This window comes from Panulirus ornatus, chromosome 37 (genome assembly GCF_036320965.1).
Source record: "Panulirus ornatus isolate Po-2019 chromosome 37, ASM3632096v1, whole genome shotgun sequence".
Classification (NCBI taxonomy): Eukaryota; Metazoa; Arthropoda; class Malacostraca; order Decapoda; family Palinuridae; genus Panulirus; species Panulirus ornatus.
Window position 1 is genome coordinate 21,434,724 of NC_092260.1, and position 26,300 is coordinate 21,461,023.

The 26,300-nt window shown below is 45.9% G+C and overlaps 1 long non-coding RNA gene across 1 annotated transcript in view; it reads right to left on the reverse strand.

Annotated features, from left to right (window-relative positions):
* Positions 1–13,152: 13,152 nt before the first annotated feature.
* The window catches only part of LOC139760572 (uncharacterized), a 40,563-nt gene continuing 27,415 nt past the window's right edge, over positions 13,153–26,300 (reverse strand). Inside the window, exons 2-3 of the long non-coding RNA XR_011715366.1 lie at positions 20,686–20,781; positions 13,153–13,238 (exon numbers count right to left, since the gene is read on the reverse strand). This is a non-coding gene — a long non-coding RNA (uncharacterized lncRNA). The remainder of the gene's footprint in view (positions 13,239–20,685; positions 20,782–26,300) is intronic.

Here is a 26,300-nt window from a genome sequence, read left to right on the forward strand (position 1 = left end):
CTTCACCCATTGCGGGTAACGACACATACAACCACGAGCAGGTTAGCGAGCTGGGTACAGCCTTTCCCTCTGATCAAAATTCCCTCCCTCGTCGCTCTCCCCCACCCTATAATTCCCCCTCTTACTCGTCCCTGCAGTAGGCTCTTCTTCCGAAACGAACACGCCAGCAGGTGGTCGGTAGGCAACTGACGTCTGCGCGCGCGCGCGCGCGTGTGTGTGTGTGTGTGTGTGTGTGTGTGTGTGTGTGTGTGTGTGAAAGGGCGAGTGTAGAAGGCCCTTCCTCTGAGGTCCCCAAAAGGGTCAGCTCTCGCCTCCTAAGGACCCTGTAATTATGGTAACACCATTAACATAAAGAAGAATTACGGACGAGGGAGGAGGTCGTCTCGTGAGTTGCCGCTATCCTTCTGGTACTTCCTTCCACGCCCTCGAGGAAAAAGAGAGAGAGAGAGAGAGAGAGAGAGAGAGAGAGAGAGAGAGAGAGAGAGAGAGAGAGAGAGAGAGAGAGAGATATTTTCGATCTGGTGGAGAATAAGGGAGGAAGGATCACTTTTGCTTCAGTCCATCCAGGTAATGACGATGTAAAACGATGATTTGTGTGCTACAGTTTGAGGGGAACATGACAGTGATAAACGTAGACGTTGTATCATAAGGGTGATTTATAATGTTACCACGGCCCTCCCAGGGGCTCACTGTCATCGCTTCATCTAGTGCACCACATGTCACCATCAACACTACTACTACCATCAACACCATCACTATCACCATCATCATCATTATCCTTGTTAACCAAACCGACCTCACCACTATCTACATACAGCCAAAATTATTCACCTTCCATCACCATCATTTCACGACACAGACCTTATCACCATCACCCTTATCCACTAAAACCCACCAACCATCCACTGTAACTCGACCACCTATTACGAACTTCACAGTGCCATCCACTACACTCTTTCCAATGCCCACTTGCTACCCACTGGCCTCAGAACGACAACAAACGCAAGACTGAAGCGGACAAGTAAACGACAAGTACTCTGCGTGAAGAAAAAGGGGACACCACACCTAAAGATGACTGATAACACAGTGCTAATGGCACTGATAACTCAGTGCTAATGACAGTGCTGATCCACCCTGGAGTATCTTTCTTCATCTTTCCCTTCTATCCAACCCTAATGACAACATCTTCCTATCTCTTTCCCTCTCCACTCTTTAAATATATCTCTCTCCTTCCCATTCCTCCCCCTCCTTCTTTCTCGTTCCCAACCAGTCCTTTCCCATCATCTTACTCTCTCACACACACACACACACGCACCTACACCGTCAGACGTCCCTCCCTCCTAAAACTCCAAAACTACGGCCGGGGGATTTGGGAAGGTTCGGCCTCGCCTGAGACATATGCCCGGCTCCTCCACCAGCACCACCCACCACCACCACCGCCACTCCTAGCACCACCCTCTCTCTTGAGACGTTCCCTAAAACCATGAGCCACCTGCTGGCTACACTCCACTAGGGCCCCAACTCCCGTACCGGCAGTCAAAGCACCTATTAAAGTTGCTACAACATTAACCACTATTAACCATTAGCATCAATGTCGAAAAAGAAATACATGACTTTGTAAAATGTTGCAGGGGAGAAAAAAAATAATATCTGTTCACAAATCAGATAAGAAATAAGATTCTTAATAGTAATTAGGGTCACACAAAAGACGGTTATTAAAACATGTTACACACAGAGACTCAATAAAGTCATCACAAAATTATATAAAAGGCTGATGGAAGTGCACGAAAATAATTAACAGAAGAGGGTGATACATATATTTCACTGTTACAGCAGACAAATTCTCGAATTGGACACGGGATATCGGTGCAACGTGCTTGGAGAGTGAATCATGTTGCGGTCGGCCTTACCGCAAGTCGGAGGCATTCTGGCAGAAGCTGTTTAAAGCATGGGGGGACTGCTCGTCGGGTCTGTAGAAGGAACTGTGGCAAAGTGCCGATGATAAAGGCAGCCATGAGCTCTCACAAGTATGGTGTGTCTCAGGGTAAACAAATCACACGGAACGTCTTATCTTTATGCGTGTGCTTGTAAATAACTTAACCCTCCCTCCCCCCCCTTTTCTCTACGCTATATACGACGATATAGCGTATATCTAAAAGCTATATAACCCCGGCTGCCATGTCTCCACCGGGCATCATCAGGAGTTGTCGAAGAACCGGCCTCTCCTCCGTAACCGTGGCTGGGGTCCAGACTATATCCGGACATCAAGAACCGTAAAGTGTCATTATACCCTTCTAAAGATGATGTCCGATACCCGGGCCTGACGCTGGACATCCCCAGGTTAACCCCAAATCGCCCTTCCCTGTGGATGATAAAGCGTCCATTACTGGCCACGCTTGACGTGTAGTATCCTCAGAGAGACAGTCTTCTTAATTTACTTATCACTTAGGCTTTTTTTTTTTATCATTCTTGTGTGTGTGTGTGTGTGTGTGTGTGTGTGTGTGTGTGTGTGTGTGTGTGTGTGCGCGCGCGCGCCTCCCGTGATAAAAAGCAGTGAAAAGAATAATGTTGGAATAAGATCGTCCTGAAGGACGGGGTTAGGTCTAATTTAGATGGCGGGGATAAAAAAAAAAGGCCTTCTCCTCCCTCCTCCTCCCCCGACGCGCCTCTTAATGACTTCTGAATGATCACTAGTGAGGGAGGGAGGGAGGCGTTCCGAAGGAACTTAGCGATGGGCCTATTCTCTTTCTTGTTTATCATATATATATATTATATATATATATATATATATATATATATATATATATATATATATATATATATATATATATATACATATATATATAGATACATAGAGAGAGAGAGAGAGAGAGAGAGAGAGAGAGAGAGAGAGAGAGAGAGAGAATCATAGTTTACATTACTACTTAAGTCTACGTTTTTTTTTTTTTTTTTTTTTTTTTTTTTTATACTTTGTCGCTGTCTCCCGCGTTTGCGAGGTAGCGCAAGGAAACAGACGAAAGAAATGGCCCAACCCCCCCCCCCCCATACACATGTACATACACACGTCCACACACGCAAATATACATACCTACACAGCTTTCCATGGTTTACCCCGGACGCTTCACATGCCTTGATTCAATCCACTGATAGCACGTCAACCCCTGTATACCACATCGCTCCAATTCACTCTATTTCTTGCCCTCCTTTCACCCTCCTGCATGTTCAGGCCCCGATCACACAAAATCCTTTTCACTCCATCTTTCCACCTCCAATTTGGTCTCCCTCTTCTCCTCGTTCCCTCCACCTCCAACACATATATCCTCTTGGTCAATCTTTCCTCACTCATTCTCTCCATGTGCCCAAACCATTTCAAAACACCCTCTTCTGCTCTCTCAACCACGCTCTTTTTATTTCCACACATCTCTCTTACCCTTACGTTACTTACTCGATCAAACCACCTCACACCACACATTGTCCTCAAACATCTCATTTCCAGCACATCCATCCTCCTGCGCACAACTCTATCCATAGTCTACGTACGGACACTTTTTTTGAATTACTACACATGGGAACTTATAACCTTATACTACTTACACTAAAGACTTTAAACGATTTGCGTCGATGCAAAAACATACAAAAAAAAAAGAGACAGACAAATCATGTGAAGGGTATGTATGTGAACATCAGATTCATCCAACATGTACTTCCTTTCCACATTCTGAAGTTATCATCTTAACCGCAGCGACAAAACACACAAGAGACCCAACGAGGTATTTACATCTATCACTCGTGCTGCACACAAGACGGTGTGGGGAGATGTAAGAACAGTGACCAATTCCTGTGCCCTGAGACACCACCAACAGGCGGATGATGGATACTCCATCAAGTGTGGCAGCAAATATATGTATTCTGAGATGCCATCCCGAAGATGTACCCTAGGAAATGAAGGAGTACTCAGCCTTCCAACACACACACACACACACACACACACACACACACACACACACACATAGCGATCCCCAGCGTTCGTCAAACCCCGTCCACATACTGTACCCATACCTGCCTTCACACACAATATCTTCTCTGTACCCTACATCCCCTGTACACACCGTGCCCCCCCACCGTCTCTCCGCTCGAAGCCCCGTAGCTTCTGGCAAGATCAGGTGGGGGATACCTGCAAATGTTTCCCATCGACTCAAGGCAACAAACAGGAGACGAACTTGTGAAGTCCAGGAGGGTTCAAACAACACAGCTGTAAATGTCATATAAAATATACTTATATCTGATGGTTGTCTGAAATCCCAGGTACACACGAGCGGCTTGGTATACACTTTACCTTAGTTAATCCTTTTCTTCTCATCACGTCTTTTCATTTATTGTTTGTTCTGCTTATGAGTACATGCATTTATTTCTAGTCTTCATATACGTGATGGCTTCGTTAATCACATGATCTAATTTTCTATCATGCCTTCGTTACTTTTAGCTATATTAATCACAAACAGCTCTCGTTAATCAAAAAGTGCTATAACATTCTTCACGTCAGTAAGATATATATATATATATATATATATATATATATATATATATATATATATATATATATATATATATATATATATATATTTATATATATACTTAATCGTTACTTGAAGATGTGCACCACAAACTCGGCTGCTTCTCTGTGCCCTTAATTAGAAGAGGCTTCCTCTTCCCCAATTATCATCGAGTGGTTTCCCTGTCTAATTGAGACCAAGTATTGGCCACAGGGCTTCATAATGCAGCAGATGTTCTTATCCCCTGGAGCACGACGGTTCTACCCTCGAACACGATGGTACGGCCCCGCATGACGGCATGACCCGTGAACACGATGGTGCGACTCTTGAACACGACATTGCGACCCTTGAACACGACGGTACAACCCTTGAGCACAAAGGTGCGACACTTGAGCACGATGTTATGACCTTTGGGATAGACGGTACGACCCTTGAGCACGACGCTACGACCTTCAGGAAGACGGTACGACTCCTGAGCACGATGGCATGAGACTCCGATACGATGAATGGGCCTGCAATGTCATGCCATCACATCTAAGGGCAGTGCCGTCGTGCTTTTTGGGTCGTACCTTCGCGCTTTACGACGATCGCACCGTCTCGCTCAAGGGTCGCACAGTCGTACTCCGAGGATCGAACCGTTGTGGTGCTCAAGGACCATCCGTCATCCTCAGCGCCAGTAATGCCGTGCCCAAGGATCGTAACGTCAGGCTCGAGGATCGCACCGTCGTGCTCTAGGATGGAGTCGCCTTCGTGCTCGGAGGATCGCACCGTCGTCGTGGCCTCCCTGAGAGTGGTTGAGTCTTCTCTGTTTATACGAGCTCTCGCTGGGAGTCGTCATGGTTATCTGATTACGTCTGGGTTGTTCGGCTATGTTCCCCCGGCCTCAAAACGCTGGTTATACTCGCTTAGCGACATCGTAACGAGGGATTTTGGTATTGCATGTAAGAACTGCGCTCGCGAGCCTCAACGATTCATGCCTCGTTTGGGTTGTTAATGGCGAGATTACGTATTTAATTGGCTACATGGGCTGCATTTAAAACCACTCTTAATCGTCCCTCGACTGCCAGCCGATGAGGAATTCTAGTGACCCTCCCGCTTCTATTTTCCCTTGAAGAATTCCGGGACAAATTGACAGTATACGATCCGGTCACTGTCCTGGTTTCCTTTTGGTGAATTGCTATTCATTTTCCCCTCCCCAGCTTGCCTGTCCAGAGGGAGGAAAATGAACGCTCGGGTTCATCCTCCTTAGTGGCGGAGGTCATACACATGGCCTGTACGGTGAGGGAGCTGCGCAGGAGCAGAGAGGGCTGTAGCGGGAGGGGCTCTACGGAAAGCGGGAGTCCGCGTGGGGCCATTCAGCCATCTCCCACGGCCTGATGCTGTGGATATCTTCACTATCACTACGGCTACTGAGCCTCTGTACTCAGGTTCATTATATGCTACCGGAGCTTCAACGACTCATTCTCATTCCCCCTCTGAGCACATCTACTACTTACAGCTACCGCCACAGGTCATCCACATCACTGAAAATTTCCTTTGCAAAAAAATTCACATTCTATCAGTTTACCTCTCTCTCTCTCTCTCTCTCTCTCTCTCTCTCTCTCTCTCTCTCTCTCTCTCTCTCTCTCTCTGTATACTTATACGTAAAATCCAGAGCAAATGCGAGTCAAGTTTCTCAAATCCACGATCCTTTTGAAAGTCTTCAAATTGTTCCACTGTCCTGGTCTCAGCAGCTGCTGAGCCACTCGGCCACAAATTGCAGTCGAGGACCATAATGCGACATGACCCTGAGGAATGTGACACTAGTGTTATGACTAATATATAACTATGAGGAGCAGGAGATACATAACAGGGAGACACGAAACATCAACCACCTGTTCAGTCTTACCGTTTGAAGCAAATTGGCGCATATCACATAACTGGAAGAATATTTTTGTCTTGTACTTAAGAAACATGAGAAATTTTCTAATCGCGAAATCAATTACAATAATCGATTATAAAAATCTGGGTGTAGTAATACAACTGCAAATCCACGAAGTCTGGAGTATTTCGCAGCAGTTGCATTAAATACACATAGGAACAATTCGCAAAGTTTCGCCATAAAAAAAATCTTGCGGTGAAAATAAAACGTTGCTAAGAAGATTACACACGTAAGCTAAAGCTGCACATTCACAAAATCTCAGCCTGTAAACCGAGACACACACACACACACACACGTTGGCACAGAACCTCACGTAACCTGAGCCCGGCGAACACCAGCAAAAATGCAGCTGTAAGGATATTCCTATCCCACCCTTCTTCCTCCTTCCTTAACTCACCTCTAAACACAGAAGCCGCCCGCTGACCTCCGTCTTGGGCTGGACAATAGGCCCGGTTGTTCCGTGTCTTCAAGGGTCGCCGCAGCCAGACAGACCCTAAGAGAGAGAGAGAGAGAGAGAGAGAGAGAGAGAGAGAGAGAGAGAGAGAGAGAGAGAGAGAGAGGGGGGGGGGGGGTTAGAAGTTAGCCCCAAGACGCTGTTGAGCTGCAAGAGGTTGTGGGGGGGTGGAACGACACAAACGGGTAAACAAGCCGAGAGCTAAAACACATCAGGCTTGTCGTAAACACGGCCATTCGGGATTTTACCTCATAAACCCGCTCAGTTTAATGTTTAACCCGACATTGTTTTCGTTTTAGCTCAGTCGTGTTGTAATATAACTTTTATTTCTCTATAAAAGACGTGCCCTGACTATCTTTTTTCTTTTTCTCTCTCTCTCTCTTCCTGTTTCTTTCTTTAAACGGATCCCGGCTCCTTCAAGAATTTCACGGAGGTAGAGGCATGGATGGATTTCTCACGGGGCACTAGCTGGTCCCTTTGCGTTTTCGTAAGGTTATCCGTCTCGCTGATGACGTCAATATTGCCGCGAACGACTTTAGGGCAAAGAGAAATACAATGGTTTCCCAAGTCTATCAGTAACAATAATGAACTTCGAGAAAACGAACTATCTCCCACAGTCAGAGTTACGTAAAAATATTCCCTGACGAACGAAACGAAGAGTAGAAGAAGAAGAAGAAGAAGAAGAAGAAGAGGATCGAACCCTGGAAACGAAGATAAGAGGAGGCGAACCAACAAACCATAAAGTTGGGAATCACCTCCCCCCATTTTCTCCAACAGAGTATTCAAATTCTTATAAACAAAAAACGGAGATTAGTCTTAGTGCAAGCAGCATCAGCGATGTGTCCCAGTTGTCATGGAGACAAGTCCTAAAACATCATCAATACGAAAAAAAAGGACTTCCAATACATGTGGGAACTCCAGATGTTGCGGCCCTCTCACGTCACATAAACAATATCTTGGTCATAAACCATTCGATTCCTTATTGTGGTGTTCAAGACCCCGAGAGAGAGAGAGAGAGAGAGAGAGAGAGAGAGAGAGAGAGAGAGAGAGAGAGAGAGAGAGAGAGGAAGGATTCGTTGATCTTCGTAGGTTCGTTAATCTTCGTATGATTCTAAATGAGCAACAAAGTCATACACGGATTTGATAACTTTATCGTAAAACCCTCGTTAAGTAACCGGGAAAAATTGTCAACGTATTAAAAAAAAATTAAAAAGAAAATTGTAAATTTTCAAAGTCTTATCACCGCTGAACGGATCGACTCTTTCTCAAACGGTAACAAAACAGTGTCGAAAACAAATGGAGAGAGAAAAAAAAAAACAGCTTTGGGGCACCTGGGCAAATTTTGGTTGGTAGATGAAGTCCCCCATGTGAAGAACGGCCACCAGTGAACATGTCAACGACCCACAGAGTTCGTCAGTCCTATAATCCATATCCACATATGTGATTAATATCGAACTACATCTCAAAAGAAATTTTCGAAATTCCTGCGTCACACACACACACACACACACACACACACACACACATCCACAGTGGGATGAAAATACACACACTGAAATAAATAGGCACGTACATACATACACTTAGAGAATGCAGACGCCAACCGTAAGCTAGTACAGGTTAATAGTTTAATTGCTCACCTGCAATAAACACATGGTTGCCCACCCATAAAATCCATCACCAGGGGAAAGAATCCAAACAGCAGTCCGCCTTCAACTCGACCTGGAGGGAAGGGAAAAAAAAATTGACCAGGTGGCTGCGAGCGGAGACTCCAAGCGGCCATTAGCGACTCGTCCAGGATCCAGAGCGAGCCTTTTAGGATCCATGGCTTTCCAGAACAAAGACTGAAGCAGTATTAAAGTAGTAGCTGGTACTCTATTTTTTCTTCTAATCTTGCCTTTCGGTAAATGCCTTTGCTTCTGAATCTTCTCTTAAAGTATCCGGTCAGCCTTTGATTTTGAATCTTCTGTTTAAGCATTCGGTCAAATTTCTATCTTTAAAATATATAACTTCTAATTCGAAGACGCTTTTTCTTCTCTCCATCCTTAGCTGCTGTGTCCACTTTCGTATTTTCGTTTCCAGATGCTCGTCTTAGGAACTGGTTCATTTACGAAAAATCTGAATTCCGACTGCAGGTTCTGTGACCAGGTTTTAGTTCCAGTATCCTTGAAGGCATGTATTTGGTACACGATGGCACTACTCTTCATTCGCCCGTGCTGACGATGATGCTGATGATGATGCCTTACAGACCATCTCAGTATGAGTGCAATCTTCATCATTCCAGACAACTACCTCAAGTGACAGAAAAAATTAAAGCTCGCTTGGCCGTGACGCAGACTCAGTCTGGCCATTTGAGGTTCTTCCATGATCCATCAGGTCTCTTCCAGATCACCTTCCATGATACATGGCTCTTGCGTGCGGCTACGCTTTCTGGATAATTTGATATAAGATCTTCGGGCTCACCTGACACATTTCTATTTCCATTCGCCTGTTTCTTGCTCTTGCTCTGGATTCAAGCTTTTCCTCTGGGTGATTCGGTAATCACTTGTTTTACATTTTGCATTACTTGTAGGTGATAGCCCGGATGTCTGAGTTCTTCTTTCAATCGCCTAATGTTTACTTCTAGTTTAATTTTCATTCAAAACCAGTTCGAGGATAAATTTGCCCATCATATTCACATGTTCTATAACTATGGTTCTTCGTGCTTCAGATTCATTTTCTAAGTTCTTGGTCTGAACTCCAGTCGATCCTTCCAGACACTCGAGACACTTCAAATACTCTAAGTTTTTTAAAGTTCTAAAGACATCTGGAGCGTGCCTGTAAGTAATTTGGATTAAGGATAAGGACGTTTCGAAGTCCAATTTTTGACCAAAACATTTGAATCCGTCTCGTTCCAGCGGTCCACGTTGGATATGTATCTCGAGTCACATGGATGGCTCGTACTGCTTTAAGTTCGAAGTTTTCTTTAATCTGGATGTCATTTCGGAATTCCAGCTTGCAAATAGAGCCTTCTCAATTGAATCACACAAGCCAAAGTCACGATCAAGAGGGGGTAATTTCCTCGACCAGTCTTGAAACCTGACTTAGATCATTTTGTGTTCATTATACTCTACGCCACTCTCATATTTGCAATATCCCTTCCTTTACTAAGCTAGGGTCAAGGCCGTCACTGAAACTAAATGTCATCAATTTGTATTCACCATACTTTCCTTCAGTGCATCCCCATCTTCACTGCACAGGCCATCACCACTTAGCTTCCCTTAACTAGGTTCAAGGCATGCCGAAGGCAATTTCTGTCCCTTATACATGAAAGCTAAAGACATCGTGGCAAATAGGGAACAAACGTACAAATACGTATGCTAGTATGAGCCTCTGCCTACAGATACGTCTCTTAGCGTTCATGCGTGTACTTTCTATACACATTTTGCTGCCTACAGAATGACGGGGAAGCTCCGGGCAACCTCTGGCAGAGCGAGCACAGCCTGGCTCTCTTTCCCGCCGTAAATCTCACGACGGAAATGAGCTTCGGAGTCGGGTGCGTGACGCGACAAAGAGGTTGGAAAATGAGGATATTAGTGCGAATGGAAAACGGATTAATGAGAACCGTTCCTAGGCAAGATTGGATTCGCGTCTCCTTTGGAAAGCGATAAACCCGTGAACCTGAACTGCGGGCCTTCATAAATTCAGGAGAGCGACTGTACAGAGACTGTAAATTATGGGACGACCGTCAAGTGCGTCTGGGAGTACAAAAAAATGAAAAAAAGAATCCTTGGAGACAAAAAGCTACAGTGGAAGATATCATTTTGATGCCCCATTACAAATGAGTGACGCTGAACTCGCCTCGGGGGGAAGGTTATACGAATGACGGCATCTTGCTACGAGAAACTTATTGGAAAATGGGAGAAGGTTCGCCGCAGACAAAGAGTGAGTGTACTGCGATGTGGACTCTTGGGAAAGGTTAGGAGAGGTGCGTCTTTGTGAGGGGTAACGTGGGTGTGTTTGTGGACGTATTTGTGCTTGTTTTTTTTTTTTTTGTGCGTGTGTGTGTGTGTATGTTTCCGCCAGTGTTTCACGGGAGCCGGGCTATCAACGAGCCATATAACTTTCTTGCTATGTAATTAAGACTAATTAGTGGTAATCATTGTAATTACTGCACGGTTCTTGGAACTCACAGTGTACCTTGCGTTTAGGATATATATATATATATATATATATATATATATATATATATATATATATATATATATATATATATATATAGTTTGTTAGTACTTTATTACTATAGCTATTTTGTTATAAACTAATAGTGGCTGTGTAATGAAGACTGATAAGAACACTCTCGGTAGTCATACGATATTTAATGCTTTAAATGATGGATGTTCGTCTACATCACTGGATCATAACCAAAGTCTCGGAAGAGATCCAATACTCTTTGTTTACTTCCAATATGATTACATGAACCACCGCAATTCTGCAGCGGTAACACCTGTGAAAGAATAACTAAACCATAGTTACACTGGACTCAAGGGAACTTTATAATTACTTTATATGATTATCCTTCCTTCTTTTAGATCGAAGACTTTCGGTTCACAGACTTGAGTCCTCATCAAGACACAAAACGAATGAACTATAGGAATTCCAAGAAAGCTTGAGAAGTCGTGGGGTGTTTGGGAAAGACATGGGAAGGTACAGAAGTCCACTTTTTAAAGATACAAGGGTTAAGGGAATCCCGGTGCTTGTTTAATACACTGGTGCGAAACGATTGAAGCAAGATGAACCTACTCACCAGATAATTAGGGGAAGTTTTAAACGGGAGAGGTAAATGGGAGGGTAATTATATAAGATACTGAAGTACTTTAGGTCTCCTCGGAAGGAAATACAATCCTCCTCGTCACTCACTTCCCTCATGACCTTAGCATCATCCTCAAACATATTCAGCTTAGATTCCAAGCCTTCTGGCCAGTTATTTACATAGATCGAGAGGAGAAATGGTCCCAGAGATGAACCCTGCGGCACGCCAGTGTGGACCACAACCTACTTCGTCAAGGATCCTCTGACATGCCTCCTTTGTTCCTTCCACTCATCTAATTTTCTCTCTATCGAGGGAATCCGCCCTTATTCCTGCCTGAACATGTTAAGCAGCTGTGTGTGTGTGTGTGTGTGTGTGTGTGTGTGTGTGTGTGTGTGTGTGTGGTTCTATGCAGTATCAGGTCAAATATGGGATAAGGCACGACTTAAGAGACTGCACCTAATCATCTCATATCCATGTATGAATGACTGGCTCTGCGTGTACACGTGTGTATGCCTATGTATGTACGTTTTACAGATATATACACATACATATTTGTGTATACACATATACACGCATGATATGTGACAAACTGTAGCCAAAAATCAAAAAGGAACAAAAAAGTATACAAAAGCCTCCACCCTGAAAAAAAACAAGGGGAGAAAAAAGGGGGTCAAAAAACCTTTCCCCCCAGAGTGTCCACTCCACAACATCAGGATCCCAGCCTGTAATCCGCTCGGCCAAACATGGCTGCCCAGCTACCGCGACACGTACTTATAAGAGGTATAATTTCCCGGTTGAGTTACCAAGGATGGAGACTTTTAGAGCCGGGCGTCATCACCACCACCGCAGGACCCCGGCACGCTCGCTAATTGGTCTGCCAAACTGGGCGGAATGCCTTCGGAAGGTATTTACCCAAACGGATTATAAGCCACAATAAAAGGCAGTTTATGTCCGGGTTGCAGAAGAGACGAGAACAACCACGAGGATTACGAAGGGCTGTATTACAAGCCATGGGAGGCGGAATCAGGCAGGGAGCTGTACAGGGGACGCCATCACCCTCATTCTGTCAATCTGGAGTCTTGCAAGACAGAACGGCAGCTGGACTGAAGGGGAGGCCGGGGTTGTGATGGAGTGGACTAAGGCTTTGACAGGAAGAGCCAGGAATTTACAAGAAGGCTTAGGGCTTAATGCGAAGCACCAGAGCTTGACAGGGAGGTCCCCTCCTGGAGTTGATGGGGGTGGCCTTGTTCTTGATGGGGGATTACTGGGACTTGACGCGGGGGAGGAAGGAAGGCCAGACCTTGAGGTGGTGTCCCAGGATCTGACGGCCGAAAATGGTTGGCCTTAAAGGCAGAATACATATGGAATACGGGAGAGGAACTGTGCTAATCAGAGTTGCAATAAGCATGACTCACAGAAAGGCATAATCGAGCTCCTCCTCCTCCTCCTCTTCCTCCTCTTCTTCCTTCTGCTGGTGACGTGTTGGGATGATGCTTGTGCGCTCGTCATTATCCTAGTCTGAAAAAAAAAGCAAATTATACGTTAGTTTCGGAGCCTGGGGTTCACCTGGAGTCCCTGTGTTTAAAGAGATTGCAACCCGCGCCCGTCAAAAACTAGTAATATATATCTTCCGCCTTCAGCAATCTCGGTGTTTTGTCAAATTCATTCATCAAGCCTCGAGTAAATTTCGGTTCTCGCCGCTCAGGTCTGTCCCAGACCGACGGGAGAGAGAGAGAGAGAGAGAGAGAGAGAGAGAGAGAGAGAGAGAGAGAGAGAGAGAGAGAGAGATCGTAGATATTACTCCAGATACCGATCGAGGGCACCACTGTCGTGTATGGTTGCGGAATCAGGCTTAATGATAATCAACCCATCAAGCAATCGATATAGCCATTCGATATAATGACTCTCTCTCTCTCTCTCTCTCTCTCTCATATATATATATATATATATATATATATATATATATATATATATATATATATATATATATATATATATATATAAATAAAATCCTTTGGTACTGGTAGCCACTAAAGAAGAATATTCTCTCTATCCTCCTCTGCACTGAGCCACTGCTCACCCTAAATGCTTTTTATCAACTCTCCATTTCCTTACTGAAACACCTAAAACCCACGCTGTACATTCATGAGGTACGTAAGTCTGTGCGTGGACTAACAAGTTACGACGGTGGAAGAGCAATATCTCAAGCCTCCGACCACCCCGTTTAGAAGAGGGGCGTGACCACGACCTCGGGGAAAATGGAAGGAGGGGAAATGCCCTCCCCCTTAACTAGGTTGTAGATGTATCCGATATCACGATTCATATTGAAGCAGCGCTGCGCTGAATTTCCTGAGCTTACAAAGGGACAAGATCTGATATCATTCGTTATCATGAGATACGTAAAACTGATAGCCAAAAGGGGTACGTCTCCCCCCATCCTCACAACACCCACCCAACATTAACCCTTCGGGTTACGCCCCTGCAGCCGCACTAATTTATACACGTAACACTGATCTATTGCATACAATACCCGCTGTATTGAGGAGAGACACCGGTAAATATTCACCGGTTATCTATCGAGTTGACAAAATAAATCTATCATTAACAATAACAAATCAAAGATATGGTAAAACAACAACAAACATACAAAAAAAACAAAAAGGAGCGAGAACAAAATGTCGGTGCCATTCTCATCGGGAGAATCGAATGGATTATACCCGGTCGGTGTGTGAGGGTTGACTGTACAGCGCCACCACGGTACCTGCCCACTCCACTATCATATCCTTAATGGAACCCTGATAAGCGAAGCCCTCCATGTCTTCATATACAATCACCAACGCCCCCAATCACATTTTTCAAAGGCATTTCCGCTCGCGATAAAGCTAGCGCAAAGAGGAATCCATCTCCTTCCCTTTCCATTATGAGCATCTCCCTCCCCACGACCCGCCTCGACCATCGTCGGACTGAAACTAAAGAAGCTTCGAACTCGCGGGCCGAGGCGTCGTGAAGCTGCCCGAACAATTCGTCCAAGCAAAGGGCGAGGCTATTAACGAGTCCCCGAGATCGACTTAACGAGAATCTGGGATTTAACACGGCCGTTTAACAGGGGCTCATCCCTGCCAGGGTAATTCTTCATGCCGATAACGACTCACTCGCCGGAATGAGGCAGGTAACCACCCCCCCCTAACTCCCCGCTGGGTCCTGGGGAGGCTGCTAGTGGTGATGATCGTTCAGGGACCATCACACAGGGATGAAGTCACCATCCTTCTGCCTGTCTGGTTGGTGGTTGCAGGGTCTCTGGGTAGTTAGATGATTACGACGATTTATGTGGTACCAAGTGGTTCGTTTGGGCAGTCTGATTGCTAAGGAGGGCTCTTGTGGTGCAAGGAGGTTCGTTAGGCAGGTCGAATGACTAGGAAGGTTTATGTGGTACCTGGTGGTTCGTTGGGTAGTTAGATGATTAAGAAGGTTTATGTGGCATCATCACGTGGTTCGTTTGAGCTGTTAGGTCTAAGGGGTGGCATTACGTGGTCTAGCGAAGGATGGAGGCACACAGGCAGCCAGGTCTCGGGAGCAGAAACCGATAATGATATCTACAGAGGAGTGAAACAGTACCAGCTCTACGGGAGGAACTTAAGCGACTCACGTTTCAACGTTAGACTGAGTTGATGATGAGTCGGATTACTCTGGATTCGTCTGTCCTGCAAATAGGTAGGACAAGAACCACCCTAACTGTGATTGCAGTGCTCCATACAGGGACGGATCGTTCCTCTGTATAATCGAAGCAAATGTTCAAAAAGGAGAAAAGAAACGAGACGCAGATCGAGGAGGATGAAGAGAATCTGCAGAAAATGGAGGAACGCAGAGTTGAGTAGGCAGCGAGTGCACGCACACGGTTTCTGTCGTTGATGAAAAAGGAAAACGAGCGTAAGAAGACAAGACAGTACCATAAGGGCCGAGACTGGTGACTGATATGGAAAACAGGGACAGATGGACTTGCTATTAAAAAACATGTTCGGCTTTCATTTCCTTCCTCACCAAAACCATATCATTTGATCACTATGCCTTGGTAATATCCATCTCTTCAGTCATTTCATTATCTAATCTACATAGCTACTCCATGTCATATATATATATATATATATATATATATATATATATATATATATATATATATATATATATATATATATATATATATATAATTAAGTTATCTCAATCTTGCTACGAATGAACAAACAGAAACTCAAGACACTCGAGCAGCGGAAGGCTCGGAGCTCCCTCCTCCCGCCTCACCTACCCATAAACTACTTGACCATACATAAAGACCAGTAAGGCAACGCGCCAGCATGCCATTATCCTTTCGTTGGCGCTTTCCCCTCCATCATTATCACCTCCGCACGTTCAATACATGTTATTATACCTCATTATAGCTGCAGTCATTTCACTAACTCCGACGTCTCCCGGGCAGCCGGGGCTTATCGCCGGGTGCCATCTTCTCTCTCCCTCAGTCGGCTGTGGACTCGCGTGGCAATTATGTGATGCAGGGCGTTCAGTTAACGTCGTCTACATCAACGCCGTCATCACCTGCATCATCGGCCGGGCCTCGAGGTGATGCCTTATCGCTCGACGGATGGGGTTGAGTGGGATGGAACTGCTCGGTGTGACGGTGGTGGTGGTGGAGATACGAGGTGGTGTTGGAGAGTAGTGATGGTGGTGATGCTTTGGTCGAAGGCTTATGATGATGAGGTTCCCTGTTGGTGGTTGCAGGGACGGGGGTGTTGTGTGTGGTTGTTCTTAATGGTTGTGGCCAGACCGGTTGTACAAAGCCGTGAGGAAGTCGGTGGGGGTGGTGGTCGTTAAGACAGGTCGTTGCGATGAGGTAGTTGATGGTAGTCAAGCTCGTGATGATGGTGATGGCCGTTAAGATGGAGATGGTGACCGACAAATGGTGATTGGCGATGGTGAGACTCATTACGACGGCGCTTTAAGCTGTGATGTTCGCAGATGATGGCCTGGGAGTGGCCTATAAATAGTGACCCATAAATGATGGTGATAGTGGCGGGTGATGAAGATGGTGATACGGTTACTGGGAGTTGATGCTGATGGTGACTACTGGAGCAGGAGGTACTACAGGGTGATCGTTGTCATGCATACCGTAGTCATATAGAATAATGTAACTTCTACTACTACTACTACTACTACTATTACTATTACTACTACTACTAATAAATATAATAATGATAATCACGCGTAAAAGCCCATACCCCTTTTGAACATATAGGGGCATATTGTAACGTCTGTACTAATTCTCACATCAATATACATCAATACACTTTTACGTCTTGCTCAGGATGAGTCAAGATCCGTTTCTATTTTTTTTTTTGTAGATGGGACTCTCAAAATCCTGCTTGTCCGGTCTACTCCTTACGTGTCTTTCTCTCATCCACGACAGATATGTCTTTGGGGCTTATCTCTATGTTTACAGATGATGCAATGACTACTTTCTAAAACAGTGTGATCTCAAATGTTCTATAAGGATCATTGATGAGAAAGAGCACCACTTTGCAAAAAAACAGGGTACTCATAGATCAATCAAACAATCACACCAGGTGATATCTTAAATTCTTCATCTACCTTGATATCTTCCTAAGCATTATTCTTGCCTATACAGCTTGTCTGCGTTTGATCGCAAAGTCGTCTCCACTGATTGTGAACGATATTTCACTTCTGAGTTGTCTTTCCTTCCGGTCCATTACGGGTTAACACAGACAACAGCTGAAATGTCTTCACCGCCCATACAGTAGATACCTATTAATCTAAACTCTTCCCTTCTACCACTAACGCCAATATACTTCCTCCTCCTACTAGTACTCCTACTACAACACTACTTGCCGTTACTACCAACATTACCACCACATACATTCCTTGCCACCTCTCCCGCTTTCTTTCACGGCTACATCGCCACCATCAACAGTACATTCCTCTCCCATCTCGCCGCCATCGACAGTACATTCCGTCCCATCTTCGCCGTTCTCTTCCTTCACTAGCACCCGAGACAATGGTATCTCCATCCCTTCCTCCTACCTTCGCTATCCTATCTCCCTCTATGCACAGCAGGGAAGGTAAGATACTAGCACCATCCTCCTCCGCCAGATAACCTCGTCAGGAACCACCAGGTCATCTGCTATCTACACTTCCCACGTACTCTAATCATGTACTTCGGGTACGCTCAGTCCCGTTATCTTAACCATCTTTCTGATATCATCGCCATTATCAACAAACATCTTCCCATCTCCACCATTCCCTCTTCTATCTCTCTTACCAACATATTTCTTCTACCCATTTCCATTTCTCCTTTCTTCTCCCACCACCACCACTACCCACGCTCAGACCATCTCCAACACTCATCTTATCACCAGCCCTATCTTCCACCACAACTCCCCCTAACCCCCACAACCACCACCCATCACTACTACAAGCCATTCTCCTTCCCTCCCTCCTCAACCACTGCGGCTGACCGTCCAGAAGCGACTAGCTTTAAGACTTCCCCATCACTAAATCTCTCCGACTCTCATTGTCTCCTTCTCCTCTAAAGACTCCCTCATTCTTCTCTTTGTCTCTCACAGGCGGATACCTCCAAATTGGAGTCACTCTACATAGCCATCACTAACAAGAGGAGGGAGCAAGGTGGTAGAAGCGGGGGGGGGGAAAGTAAAGAGGGTAGCCCCACCCCCTGGGGGGTAAAGATACCAATACCGGGAGAGTTTTATTCGGTAATTATTCCTTTGTTCCTGTAGCATCATTCCAGCAGGGGATGCGAGGGATACAAGCCCACCAGAGACTGTGTGTTGTTGGGTTAGTGTCATATATTTCACGGCGGTGCCGGGTGGCGGCTGGCATGGTCGAGGGATGGCGGGGTTCGGTCCGGCATGGGGAAGGCTCAGGAGGTTTTGACGGTGAGGGGTGGGCGGGTTCTTGAGGCGAAGATGGGGAGGCTGTCTGGGATGGGGAAAGGTTGAGGTTGAGGTAAACGCTCGGGGTTTAGGCTGACGTTGATCGGGTTGAGGGTGATCAGGTTGGCTCACGTCTGGTCTTCGCTTTGCGTTCCTCGGACTTACGTTCGTCTACTGGGACGGGATCGCCATGCCGTCATGCAGCACAGGACTTCATGCAGTTCTGTTTGATGGTCTGAGAGGTGGAGCGAGAGGAGGGGTTGGGGGGGAGGGAGGGGGAGACGCAAATCTACCAATGGAAGGCAAGACGTCAATTTATCCACGGGAATACAAGTTGTGACTGTATTTTGCCAGGGGACATGGGTAGAGGGCGTGACTGAAAACTGAATATAAACGTGAAAGAAAGAAAGGAAGATGGAGGAGAGTATATAATCGATGTCTCCCTTGTTTATGGAGAAGTTATGTTCAAAAGAGGCATCGACGGAGAAGCGAGGAAAAGAAGGATTATAGAGAAAGCAATGATAGAATGATAGAAGCCAATTGCGAAAGGATAAGAGAGCGATAATTGAAGGTCTAGATACCAGTGACTGTTGATTGGAAACCGATTATAGAAAGATTAGAGAGCAACGGTAGAAAGATTAAAGACTTATCAAAAGGATTAGAGACCGACTCTTACGAGATTAGAGAACGACGAGTGAAAGATGAAGACCAGTGATAGAAGGATTAGAAAGCGATATTTGGATTAGACACTGGTGTTGGGGGGGAATGTCAGAAACATTAGAAAGATTAGGGACCAATGATCGAAGGATTCAGAAGGACCCATGGAAGGGACTAGAAACCGGTGAGTAGAAGGATTAGAAACCTGGAAATGAGGAATTTAGAGACCAGTGACAGAAGGATGAGAAACCCGTGAATGAAGAATTTAGAGACTAATGAAGCATAGAAAGATCTATCGCTAATGTGCAAGATAAGAAATGAACACAAGATGAGGAAAGGATATGGAGAAGAAAAAACAGTGCCCGAGGAAGAGAGGCAAAGCGAAGGAGATGATGATGATGAAGATGGTGTGGAAGATAAGGCGATACAGCTGGATGATCATGTCCAGAAGGGTCCCTGTCGGTAATTAGCAGGCCAGAGGATCATCCTTAGCTGCTTCAATCTCCCCCACAGCCTCCTCTCTCTCTCTCTCTCTCTCTCTCTCTCTCTCTCTCTCTCTCTCTCTCTCTCTCTCTCTCTCTACCCGACCTTGGCACACACACACACACACACACACACACACACCAGGGGGGGGGGGGGGGGGGGGGAGATGACTATCACTTCTCCTCCTCCTCCTCCTCATGTCTGTTTGTTTGTGACGCGTGAGGCGGAAATTCTTGGGACGACAGAAGAGCGGCCTGAGTGATGTTAGGCCGACCGGAATGTGGATAAAGGGGGTCAGTAGGAGGAGTAGGGGGAAGGGAAGGGGCAGCAAGGGGAGGGAAGAGTTGCAGAAAAGGAGAGAGGAAGGTCAGGAAGGAAAGAGAGGAGAGGAGAAATATAGGTAAAGGGTTTAACCCTTTGTAAGATTTTTCTTTATAGAATTGAATCTTTATCCATAGCGATACTTCGTGGATTTACAGATACTCCTTTGGTTACGTTCGAGTCTACTTTTCTATAGTAATTTTCAATGGCTTTACTACAATAACTGTATCATACATCACTCCAATCTCCTTAACCTTAATTACTCTCGGAAATATTTTCCGCAGCACTATAAACACATGAATCATTCTTCATATATTTTCTGCTGTAATTTCTATGAATCATTCTTCATATATTTTCTGCTGTAATTTCTAGCGCGAGAGGAACCACAGGGCCAGATGGCATACTCTTGTCGACGGTGGGAATTCTTGAACATCACATGCCATTTGAGCACATATTTTTTTTTTCGTGGTCTGTCTCAACATCATATTCGTCTTATCTCAAGTACATTATAAGAAAAGCATTATGTGAAAACCTGGGAAAACACTCACCCCACCACCTCGTCCTCGTTCTGTCCTCGTCCTCGTCCTCCTTCTCCCTCCGGCAGTATGCGTGCCTCTTCCTTTTCAGATGTCACAGGGTCTTATCTGGGAGAGAGGATCGCTTCATGAATTATTCAGCTTTTCTTATAATTGATTTATCTCTAGTGAGGGAGTATGGGCGCGCATAAGAACCCTCTTCTCCCTTGGCCACACACACAGACACACACACACACACACAAACACACACACACACACACACACACGACAGAAATTTGTGTACATTTTCAGCCAGTCAGAGACCATTCTGAGCAGTGCCGTCCTCACGAGATGTACGATCGGCAGGAAATGAGGGAAGTTAATAAAGGATCATCCACATATCTCTCTCAGGGGGTTTTGGCCGGGCTGACCCGCTGTTTCCTGACGATGCGATCAGAATAACAGAGATTTATAGACACTCGACCGACGACGACGATGGACGAAGAGCGAAGAATACAATACCTCACTTGGCGAGCTAAAGATAGAGAGGTGAGGGAAAAAAATTGTTTTTGTGATATCAAGTTTGGTCATCAGCTGAGCAGCTCACCGTGACCAGGGGGGTTTAGTACCCACATCCTGCCAGCCTAATGTTACTTTAGTAATCGCAAGGGATATTCAGGGGAAAGTGATGACGCGCCATCCAGAGGTAAATCATCTAAATTTGACCGAAATTTCCGACCACTTCTCTACATCAGATTACCAGTCCTACTCGCCTCTCTCCCTCTACCCCTTCCTGTTTCTTTCCCTATTCGCTCTTTATCTACCTTTCTCTCCGTTCCTTTACTCCTTCACTCCCTCCATCCCTACCTCTTCTCCTACCTCCTGACCTCCCTCCACCTCCCCGGAGGAGCGATATGGGCCTCGGGAAAGACAAACGGAGGCCAATAGCGTTTCTGCACCACCCGGCCCCGAGAATGTGACTGTGATGCAGCCCACACCTCCAGCATTATTGCCCTCACGGCTGCCGCGACTGACGCCCATAGTGACGTTGTTCCCTACCCCTTCCTCTCTCGCCTCCCACAGATCCTGTGTTCACGCTAAGCCCACGCCAGCACAGCACACCCCCTGCCAGGACCACCACTCAAGAGACCTCCAAGATACTCGGCTTCGGCATCACACCCACATTCGTACCCACGTCCGCACCCACAGCAGACCTCCACCCTGGGCTGTATATATATATATATACAACCTCTCCTCTGATTTACTCAACAACCAGTTCCAGCCATAACTTACGTTTTTTCTTATGTACTGCCCGTGATATTTAGTGGGCTGTGTGTCCACTGGGCCCCATACATTAGCCATCCTCTTACCCCACACACAACAACCCTCCCACTCTCCCTCTCCTCTTGAACCTATGGGGGTTATCCCAAGTCCCCCATTACATCCCCTCCTTCCATACAAAACACGACCTTCCTGGACACTTCCCTCACCCCCGTCCCCAACAAACACACACAACGACAACATGACAACCTCCACACACCCTCTCCTTCTAGCAAGACCTTCTCAACTCATTTCCACATCAGCCTAGCCACTGAGCATACCTACAGCACAGACACTCCCCTTCCAGCCTCCGCCAGAGCCTTCGTCCTTTCCACCAAACCCTTCCATTCCTCTTTACCTCACTCCCGCCCTTTATAAATCCCTGCCTCGCCAGTCCCTTTTTCAGTCGTTTCTATTCCCAGTTCTCTTCAACGAACGCCCTTTCCTCTCTGTATTTTCACCCCATTTACTCTACAATCATCCCTTTAATGTCTTATTCGTCCATCTCAATACGGTCCATTTACCACTCCCATCAAGACCTCCTCCCTCCTCCTCGTCGTCCACTCTCATACCCCTAACCTTCTACCACACATTTCTCCTCCCTCCACGGACTTCTATACCCAATTTTCCTTCCCTGCCCCTCAATCCCTCCCTCCGCTCACTCACTTAACCCCACTGCACGATCCAGTCCCCCTCACTGCCACCAGTAAGGGATGATCTAATGCTCCACATGTCCTACACGAAGCTCCTCTCCAGTTTTTCTTCGGGTGATTAATACGCCCACTGTCTGGGAGCGATGGAGGATGATATTTTGCCTCTTTTTTATATATATATTTATATATATTTCGTTAACTTTGATGTTATATTAGAGACGGGTCATTCCGCCGTAAAGGGTAATATAGAGATACAGGATTACAGTTATTATAGGAGTATATTATTATTCGATAACTTGCGTCTTACAAAGGGATGGGCAGCCTGTCTGCTACAGGAAGTGAAAAGAAGAGAGAAAAAAAAAGAGCAGAGAATTATACCGTTTTTGCCAATTTGTTTCCACTTTCAAGGACAGATGCCCCACTGGGCTGTGAGAAGAGGCGGCATGATGTAGAATCAAGCCTCCTTTTTATCGTATTCCTCGCTGAGTTTAATTTCCAAGAGAGACAGATGATTAGAGAGTCACGGGGAGGAAATGAATAATAAATCTAAACAGGTTTTGGTCAGTTTTTATATATCTGATTTGAGGTATGGGTGTCTAGGTTAGGATTAGCTTCAGTATGACTGTAGAAATATTTATGACCGCTAATGCAGCCTTGGAAGCTTATACTTTTGAATTTGCCAAAATAACAAAGCCTAAAGGAAAGGGATAAGAACAGGGTGGATTGAATTAGATTACGACACATAGGAGTGAACATAGTAAACCTGGCATAGCTCCTCTTGGTGATACTGCCTTCCCAAGTCTTTTAGACAACGGCCCCTGAGAGGATAAGGAATAGGTGACAGGTGGTGAAGAGGGAGTTCGTAGCAAATCTTTTGGGGCTCCCGACCCACGGCTAATGTGCAGCCCAATGATTGTCCATGATGTTCACGAAGATTGGGATGACAGTCTGTTCTTGTAGCAGTCTGTACCAGCACGCCAGGGGCTTGCAGGCGACTGGAGTGCCAGGTCGCAGCTATGAAACTAGTTACTCCCCTGACTAAAACGAGGGAGGAATTACTGTCCCCCACCCCAACGAAGCAGGAGCTACTCCCCACCCTCCATCAACGAGAAAGGCACTCCCCTACCTCAACAAATAAAAGTATCAAACACTTTTATAAGCGTGGAAGTTCAAGTTTTCACGTTAGGTACAGTGGACAACGGGTTGAGGAGGAGTGTGTGTGTGTGTGTGTGTGTGTGTGTGTGTGTGTGTGTGTGTGTGTGTGCGACGTTCAGAAGCTGTACGTAGCTGACCCAACCCATATGGAAGTGGAAAATGGGTGATGATGAAAAAAAAATGAATACATGAATACACACAGGATAATAGCCGGTGGTGAATCCATAGTGTTATGAAGCCATGAAGTGGTTCACAGTGCTTCGCGTGAAGAGTCACTTCGCGGTGCACGACTCCATCAACTAAGTGTTTACGGAAGAGAAGTTTATACATTGACTGCGTGCGTGTTGGGAAAGGGAGTGCAAGATATCCCTGGAGGAGAGAGAGAGAGAGAGAGAGAGAGAGAGAGAGAGAGAGAGAGAGAGAGAGAGAGAGAGAGAGAGAGTACGTGGGGGCGTGGCAACTTGTCTCATTATGCACTCTGACCTTTGTGCTCCTCTTAAAGGATGGTATCAGGGCACCTCCTCCTCTCCCTCTCCCCATTCCCCTTTTCCAATACCGTCGCCTACCCTTGAGCCCGGTAACAGCAGCCAGCCCTCCTCCCTGCCATCCTAACATCCTCCCCTCTTTTCCACTCCAACATCTCCCTTCGAGCCCCAAACCTGACACTCCACACCTTCTCTGATTTTGACCACGTACAAAACCTCCGCCTCCAACGTCATCATCTATATCATCTTCTTCAACATCTACCTACTCCTCACACACACACACACACACACACACACACGCACATACCTTCCCCACCTCAAGCTCCCTAAATCCCATCCGTAAGTCTGTATCCTCCTCCCCACCTCCCTCCTCAATAAGAATATGATCCCTCGTTTATTAAAGAGATGACCTTGTGGTTTATGAGCAAATTCTAAAATTTATTTTACAGACACGAAATTTACTTTGGCAGTATATCTTAGCAATACTCTTCCATGTTAAGAAAAAAAAAAAAAAGCCAAAGAACTCCATGTAAAATTAATAATTCCTTCAGCAACAACATGAGCTTGAATATGAGTTACAGATGAGGTCTGGTTGGGGTCCCATGCAACAAAGAGCATGAGCTACCACCGACCCCACTGTTGCAAATCACTTTGCAATGTGTTGCACCACACCTTAGCAGGGAGTGGTAACAAGAGGCCCATCACTTCTCCAGTGTCAAGTTGCAATCTGTCTCTCTGCAGCTGACTGGCTATGAGGGGCAAACAACGTCTCTTTCCTGTCCTTTTCTCTCTCTCTCTCTCAAACGTATGAATAAAGACCAGACCATCATCTCGTCGACATCACCCCTCTTCCCCTTCGCCATACTGAACTTACGTTACCGAGTAATGGCTACGTTCGGTTCCATAGCATCAAAAGCAACGTTCCCTCTCGGCGACGCTCCAGACACACGCGACGCGAACGAACCAAAGCCTCGAACCGTAACGCGAGACAAATGTAATCAGAAATCGTTTAATCCCTTCGTGAAAATTTAGTAGCCTCCAAGTCCGAAACTCAATTTGTATTTATATCGCCCCGTGGTAAACCAATCTGAGGGACGTGGACGACAAACGCCTTATGATCCGGAGGTGTCGTCTACTATATCAGGGAACATCTGCCGTGTGTACATCACCACGACAGCTGTGCCAGGTGTCCGGGCATCGGGTGTTACCCACTTAAGGACAACTCCAATTAAGAGCTGTAAACACTCCTCTCTCTCTCTCTCTCTCTCTCTCTCTCTCTCTCTCTCTCTCTCTCTCTCTCTCTCTCTCTCTCTCTCTCTCTCACCCAAGATGTTATCATGGTTATATGATGGTCTGGGCGGCGGCAGCAGCAGTGGGAGGGTGGGAAGGAAACGCGCACCTTCAGTCGGGGCAAGACGGGGACGTTAGGGATATCGCCTTTATTATAATGATGCTTGTTAAGCCCCGCGTCATTACGAATGGTCATCTCATTTACGATCACGTCTATCGCCCCAGCGCCATTAATGGAATGACACCTCATTATAATTACGTCTATCACCCTCCCCAGCATCATCCCGGGATCGCTTCTCATTATAATTACGTTCATTTAACCCCGTGCCATTATGTGAGGACGCCTGGCTATCATTATGGCCGTCATCTCAGCCTCGCATCAGGAGGAAAACCTTACCGCGCTTGTCTTGTATCTTCCCATCGTCACCACAGGAGGACACTCTGCCCTAATTAGCACAGAGGTGTTTGCCGAAGGTGAGGGCGAGAAAGAAGGTCGTCTGTTCCACCCCCCCCTAATACACACCTACGGAGACACCTCGCCTCCCTTCTAATGGCCCTAATATAGTCATCATAGAGGACACACACACACACACACACACACACACACACACGCTCACCTGACCGTAAACAAATTATGTCCTCATCTTAACAACCAAACAAGTAACAGCCTCCTGCCGATACGGCCCCCAGCCCGGGCTCCTTTAGGTTTCCAATCGCTATTCCCGTCTTATCCTCTGGAGACAGG